Raw genomic sequence first — 7,563 nt, 5'->3', positions numbered from 1 at the left:
TGCTCCATCATAAACACCTTTGATTCCCAGTCCTGGTTAATTTGACTACTACTCCCTTCACTTCTGCACTCGAGCCTCTGAATGTTACTGAATTGTAGTCACACAGCTATACTGATTAAGTCACAGAAATACTCTTCATATTTACGACCACACATTTCAAATGACCACCACATTTCTCTATCAAAATCATTCCTCCACTCTCCAGAATGACTATTCCTCATCTCCTTTTCTCTATTAAAAGCTCTCAGAACTAATCATCCTTATTTGCAGTTGCTTATTGCAAGAAAGAGAAGAGACAAACTCAGATGAAGATTACTTCATTCTCACAAGACCAGCTGAACAAACCACCAGCATCTGGACATACATTTTTGATCTCCTATTACAATAAAAGAAGCAAATAAGCTTTGATTTGAGTCCAAACTCTTCATTTATCTCTAATTCCATCCCATCTTACTTTCTAAGATCTCAACTTTTATATTATAAAACTCCTCTCACTGGATTACTCCCATGAGATGCTAACATCTTTCTGAAAATCTCATTTGCCCTCCAGAAACAATCACATTTCTCTGATCTTCTTAACATCAAAGCCCTCCAAAGTAATGTACTACACATTGTCTTGTCACATTCGCTCCTCAACCCACATCTAGGCTTTTCAATCCTCCCTATCACTGAAATAGCTCTTATTAATCTCACAGAAGCTAAATATTTCCAAAGATGATACTCAATTTTCAGTCATCTTTGTTTCGCCTCTCAGTAGTTATGACATAATGGATCTCTCCTTTTTGCAACCTTCTCTTACCTATATTTTAGTACAATTGTCCTAACCTGGTTTTCCTTTTATCCCAGTGTCTTTCTTTCCAACCACCTTTGATATATCTTATTCCTCTTCTGCTTTTAATATGGGTGTAACACTCAAAGATTTTCTTTACTTTTGCCTTTTCTCTTCTATATTTACACCCTTCCCTAGATGATCTCATTCAATCCCAGGGACTAAATTCTTCCTGCTGGAATCTCTTTTTTAAGTTCCATGCTATGACATCCCACTTCCTTCTTTACATTTACACTTTGATGTTTATAAATTCTTTCTGCCTCAATGTGGCTGAAACAGTGACAATGTCTCCACTGTTCCCCAAATCAGCTTTTCCTTATCCATCCAGTCCTGCTTCCAAAGCTCTTCATTTTACACTTCCCCATCTCTCTCATTCAGTTGCTCAAGCTCAAAACGTCATTTTCAACTTTCTCTTTCTTGCATACCCGAAACTCAATCCGGCAGTAAGCCTTGTTGCCACTACTTCCAAAACATGCCTTCAATCTGACAATTTTTCACCGTCTCCCCTACTGCAAGACTAGCCTAAACCTCCAACATATCTTCCTGGACTATTTGGCTATCCATTTTTTTTCCTGAGAGTCCTTTCCCTCATAGCAGCCACACGAACCTTTCAAAGGACAAATCTGGCCTCCTTGCTCTTGATTCCAACTCCACAATAACTGCTCACAGCACTTGAAATATAATCCAAACTGTCCCAGCTAGCAACTTCTTGATATTTCCGTCCCCTGCCTGACTCTCTCATATCATTACTTTCACTTTTTTTCTTCTGTTCACTATACATTATTCTACTTTATCTTCTTTATAGCACTTTTTTGTTCTCTCAAGTTGTCTCAACTATTTATTGGTTTACATGTTGGTTGTCTATAAATCCCTACGTGACTATAAATTCTACAGCATATTTCTTTTTGTTCACTTTTGTGCCCCATCAACTTGTGCTAGTGACTGGCACTTTTCGATAAATATGTGTTTGCTGTTTTCTCAGCTTCAATTGAAGTACCAGTAAAAGAACTATATTACTTTCCTCTGCATTCTACTATAAGAAGACAACAGCTCTTCATTACAACAAATTAAAATTGACACCCAACCTTACTGCAAGTACATGAGAAAAGTCTGTGAAAATTGGGATAGCACATGTCTTATGCAAAGGAGGTAGCTGCTATTAATCTCTGCCCAACAGTTACTATCAAGGAAGGTGAGTCCAATGTCACAGTACATTCCATTTTATTCTTTTTTTGAAATTCTGAATTCTAATTTTTCAGTGATATCCCCAGATTTTAAAATATTCATAATTTACTCCATTGTTTGTTTGTAAGCCTTTAACCCAGTATAAAGCCCAAACAGGAACAATTTGCAGAATGGTTTCAATCTGTGGACTCTCATTTTTCAGCCTTGACTGTGGAATAATTTTATAAACAAGGAGAAAAAAACCTGAAGAAACTTAGTTGAGCACCATGGCATGGAGATGAGGATGGTGGAGTCTGTAGGCAACTCAAAGAAGCTTTACCATTGTCTCAGCACATTTGGGCTCCTATAACAAAGTACCACAAACTTAGGGGCTTATAAACAACATAAATTTATTCCTCACAGTTCTGGAGGCTGAACATCTGAGGTCAGGGGTGCCAGCATTATTGGTTTCTGGTGAGGGTCCTCTTCTGGGTTACAAAATACTGTTATCTTATTATATGCTCATACATCCTCACATGGTAGAAACAGGCAGAGAGCTCTCTGGGGTCCCTTTTATTAAGGCACTAATCCCATTCATGAGGGCTCCATCCTTTTGACCTAATCACCTCCCAAAGGCCCAACTTCCTAATACTATCACATTGAGGGTAAGGATTTCAACATAAGAATTTAGGGTAAACAGAAACATTTAACCAATTGCAACTCATTTCAGAGTTTTCTTCTAAATAGGGTCTGACTAAGGACTTTGGAGTTGGGCTAGTTTATATTCTGAAGCTACAACCTTCACAGACAACTTTCAGGAAGTCATAGACATTTTGTCTTCCTGCAGGACACTGGTTTCTGGGTTTTGTGAAAGCAAAACAACCACAGAAAAATAATAGGATGGTAAAATGGCCAGAGGTTTCCACTTGTACAGGAGTGGAGGTGGGGGCAACCTGCACAGAAATTAAAATTTCTCACGTAGAGTTTGGGGGAATCTGGAAATATTTAATTCAGGCCCTAGATTCTGTGGTCCTAGAAATTTATCTTAAGAATTTTTTTAAATCACATTTATAAAGAACAGTATACAGGCATACCTTTATTTTATCACAATTCACCAATATTGCATTTTTTACAAATTGCAGGTTTGTTGCAGCCCCGCATCAAGCAAATCTATTGGCACATTTTTTTTCCAACCGCCTGTACTCGCTTCATGTCTTTGTGTCACATTTTGGTAACTCTTGAAATATGTTAATTTATTATTATTATTATATCTGCTATGCTGATCTGTGGTCAATAATCTTTGATGGTACTATTGTAATTTATTTGAGGTGCCAGAAACCATGCCTATATAAGAAAGAAAACTTAATTCTATAAATTACACATTTATGTTGTGTGTGTTCTGTCTGCTCCACTGACTGGCTGTTCATCAAACTGTCTCTATCTCTCCTATTTCCCTGAGAAACAGAAGTATTAAAATTAGGCGATTTAATAACTCAATAATGGTCTTTGAGTGTTCAGGTGAAAGGAAGAGTCACATGTCTTTCACTTTAAGTCAAAAGGTGCATGTAATTAAGCTTAGTGAGGAAAGCATGTCAAAAGTAGAAATAAGCCAAAAGCTAGGCTTCTTGTGCCAGTTAGTGAGGTTGTGAATGCAGAGGAAAATTTCCTGAAGAAAATTTAAAGCGCTAACCCAGTGAACACACAAATGATAAGAAAGCAAAACAGCCTTATTGCTGATATGGAGAAATTTTCAGCAGTCTGGAATGAAGATCAAACCAACCATAAAATTCTGTTAAGTCAAAGCCTAATCCAGAGCAAGACCCTAACGTTCTTCAATTATATGAAGACTGAGAGAGGTAGGAAGGTGCAGAAGAAAAGTGGGAAGCCAACAGAGGTTGGTTCATGAGGTTTAAGGAAAACTTTATTCTTAATATTAAAGTGCAAGATGAAGCAGCAAGAGCTGATGGAGAAAGCTGTAACAAGTTTTCCAGAAAACCTTGCTAAGATGATAGAGAAAAGTGATTATATTAAACAACACATTTTAAATATAGATAAAACAGCCTTTGAATAGAAGGTGTTTATCTAAAACTTCCATAGATAGAGAGGAGGAGTCAATGCCTGGTTTCAAACCTTCAAAGAAAAGGCTGATCCTCTTTTTGGGGCTTAGTGCAGCTAGTGACTTTAAGCTGAAGTCAGTGTTCACTTACCATTCTGAAAATTCGATGGCCTTTAAGAGTTATGCTAAAACAACTCTTCCTGTGCTCTATAGATGGAAGAACCAAGCCTGGACAACAGCACATCTACTTGCAGCATGGTTGACTGAATATTTTAAGCCTGATGTTGAGACCTACTGCTCAGAAAAAATGATTGCTTTCAAAATATTACTGCTGATTGACAATGCACCTGTTTTACTCAAGAGGTCTGATGGAGATGTGTAAGATTAATGTTGTTTTCATGCCTGCTAACACAACATCCATTCAGCAGCCCATGGGTCAACGAGTCATTTTAACTTTCAAGTCTAATTTAAGAAATATATTTTGTAAGGCTATAGCTGCCATAGGTAATGATACCTCTAATGATTCTGGGAGAAGTAAACTGAAAATCTTCTGGGAAGAATTCTCCATTCTAGATGTCATTAAGAACATTCATGATTCATAGGAGGAGGTCAAAATATCAACTTTTTCCCAAACAGAAGTTTGGAAAAAAGTTGATTCCAAACCTCATGAATGACTTTGAGGGGTTCAAGACTCACTTGAAGAAGTAACTGCCTATGTGTAAACATAGCAAAATAAATAGAATTAGAAGTTCAGCTGCAAGAAGTGACAAAATTATTGCAATTTCATGATGAAATTTGAATGCATGAGAAGTTGCTTTTTGTGAATAAGCAGCCAGTGCTTTTTTGAAATGGAACCTACTCGTGGTAAAGATGCTGTAAACATTGTTGAAAGGACACCAGGATTTAGAATATTATATAAACTTAGTTGATAAAGCAGCAGCAAGTTTTGAGGGGATTGACTTCATTTACAAAAGACATTCTACTGTGGGTAAAATACTATAAAACAGCATCACAAGCTACAGAGAAATCTTTTGTAAAAGGAAGAGTCAATCAATGCAGCAAACTTTGCTGACCAGGTGTGGTGGTGCATGCTTGTAATTCCAGCACTTAGGGAGGCTGAGGCAGGAGGATCAGTTGAGCCGAGGGGAAAGAGGCCAACCTGGGCAACATGGCGAGATACTGTCTCTACAAAAACTAAAAGATTAGTCAATGTGGTGGTGTGTGCCTGAGGTCCCAGCTACTCAAGAGGCTGAGGCAGGAGGATTCCTTGAGCCCAGGATGTCAAGGCTGCAATGAGCCGTGTTTACTCTGGCCTGGGTAAAAGATCAAGATCCTATTAAAAAAAAAAAAAAGAAAAGAAAAAAAGAAAAAAAAAGAAAAGTAAAGAGAAACTGCCACAGCCAGCTCAACCTTTAGCAGCCACCTCCCTGCTCAGTCAGCAGCCAAAAACATCAAGGCAAGATCCTCCCCCAGCAAAAAGATTATGATTCTCTGAAGGCTCAGATGAACAAGAGGACTTTTTAGTAATGAAGTATTTTTAAGAGCATTTTTTAGTAATAAAATATTTTTAATTATGTACATTGAGGCCGGGTGCAGTGGCTCATGCCTGTAATTCCAGCACTTTGGGAGGCCAAGGTGGGCAGATCACCTGAGGTCAGGAGTTAGAGACCAGCCTGGAAAACATAGCGAAACCCCATCTCTACTAAAAATACAAAAATTAGCCGGCCGTGGTGGCACGTGCCTGTAATCCCAGCTGCTCAGGAGGCTGAGGCAGGAGAATTGCTTGAACCCGGGATGCAGAGGTTACAGTGAGCCAAGATCACACCACTGCACTCCAGCCTGGGCAAGAGTGAAACTCCATCGCAAAAAAAAAAAGATATTGTTCTTTTAGACATAATGCTACACATTTAATAATCAACGGTATAGTGTAAGCATAAGTTTTAAATGCTCTTGAAGCCAAAAAAAACTTGTGTGATACACTTTATTGTGATATTCTCTTAATCGTATAGTCTAGAAACCCACAATAACTCCAAGCTATATCTGTACATTTCTTCATTAATATATCTTAAAAAGGTGAAATCGTTTCAATTCATTCAATTTAAATAAGCTAACATTCTCTGGCATCTTCCTATGGTCCTATACACAGTGGTTGATATTGTAAAAAATGCTAAAATAAATAGTATCTAGAATTTTTTATAGCCAAATCATATTTCATCGTATGAACATATGTTATTTTCTTTATCAATTTATCTGTCAATGGAAACTTGAATTGTTTCCCTATCTTTTTGTTGTTAATAATGCTGCAATAAACATGAAAGTGCAGATACCATTTTGAGATCCTGATTTCATTCTTTTGAATATATACCCAGAAATGGCTCTGCTGAATCATATAATAGTTCTATTTTTAATTATATGAGGTTGGCCATATTGATTGATTTCTAACCTGCACCATTTAACATTCCTGCCAACCGTGAACAGAAGTTCTAATTTCTTCATATCCTTGCCAACACTTGTTATCTTTTTATTTTTGACAATAGCCATCTTAACAGATGTGAACCTGGAGAACATTATGCTAAGTGAAATAAACCAGTCACATGGCAAAAACTTCATGATTCTGCTGATATAAAGTCAAACTCATAGAAGTAGAGAATGGAATGCTGGTTTCCAGGGAGGACAAAGGAGAAATGGGGAGCTGTTAAATGTGTGTAAAGTTTCAGTTATGCAAGGTGAATAAGTTCTAGAGATCTTCCGCACAACATAATACCTATAGTTAAAAACATGGTATTGTTCCCTTAAAATTTGTTAAGAGGGGAGAGCTTATATTAAGTGTTCTTACTACAAAAAACAAAATAAGGAGACGCAGGGAAACTTTTAGGGATGATGGACATTTTTATTACCTTGATTATAATGATGGTATCATGGATATGTTCAAACTCATTAAATTGTATACATTAAACATACACAGTTTTTTTGTATAGCTATTAAACATCAATAAAGCTGTTAAAAACAGTGTATATTTGTTTGCCTTTAATTAGAAAAACATATTCTTTGCACTTCTTCTTTGAAGCCCTTCCTAAACACCCCAGTCATAGGAAACGCCCCCTCCTCTTCAGATTCCCTTTAGAGGAGAGTCTGACTGAATCATTGGCAAGCAGCAAAGCCTCCTATACAGTGTTAAGCAATTGACTATGTCCATTTTGTGTTACTATTACCTTAGCTGTAAGCTTCTGTTCGGGAAGAATTGAGTTTCAAACTTCTCTTTTTCACTTCAGTGCCTAACACAGGGCATGGACCACAGGTTTTCTCAATTAACCCATATTGGCCCTTGTGCCAGCTTAAAATGTTTTTGCCAGTTAAGGGCACTTGCTACTTGGACTTGCTACTTAAAAGGTAATACATGAACAACTGGTTGAGCTTCATTTTTTTGTCATTATTCCTTCTAAAGCAGAAAGAAGAAACTCCACAACCCTTCTCAGAAAGGTCTATTTTTAGCCTGGGTGTTTGTTTCCAGAAT

At 37.3% G+C, this 7,563-nt stretch overlaps 1 long non-coding RNA gene across 1 annotated transcript; it reads left to right on the top strand.

The window, feature by feature from the left end:
* The first annotated feature begins 1,390 nt into the window (after nt 1-1,390).
* LOC129397222 (uncharacterized) lies at nt 1,391-7,061 on the top strand. Its single transcript, XR_008624464.1, has 2 exons — nt 1,391-2,021; nt 4,263-7,061. It is a non-coding gene; the product is annotated as an uncharacterized LOC129397222 (long non-coding RNA).
* The last annotated feature ends 502 nt before the right edge of the window (nt 7,062-7,563 follow it).

Source organism: Pan paniscus, chromosome 12 (genome assembly GCF_029289425.2).
Source record: "Pan paniscus chromosome 12, NHGRI_mPanPan1-v2.0_pri, whole genome shotgun sequence".
Lineage (NCBI taxonomy): Eukaryota > Metazoa > Chordata > Mammalia > Primates > Hominidae > Pan > Pan paniscus.
The sequence above is the reverse complement of the archived record's forward strand: the minus strand, read 5'-3'. Positions and strand labels throughout refer to the sequence as shown.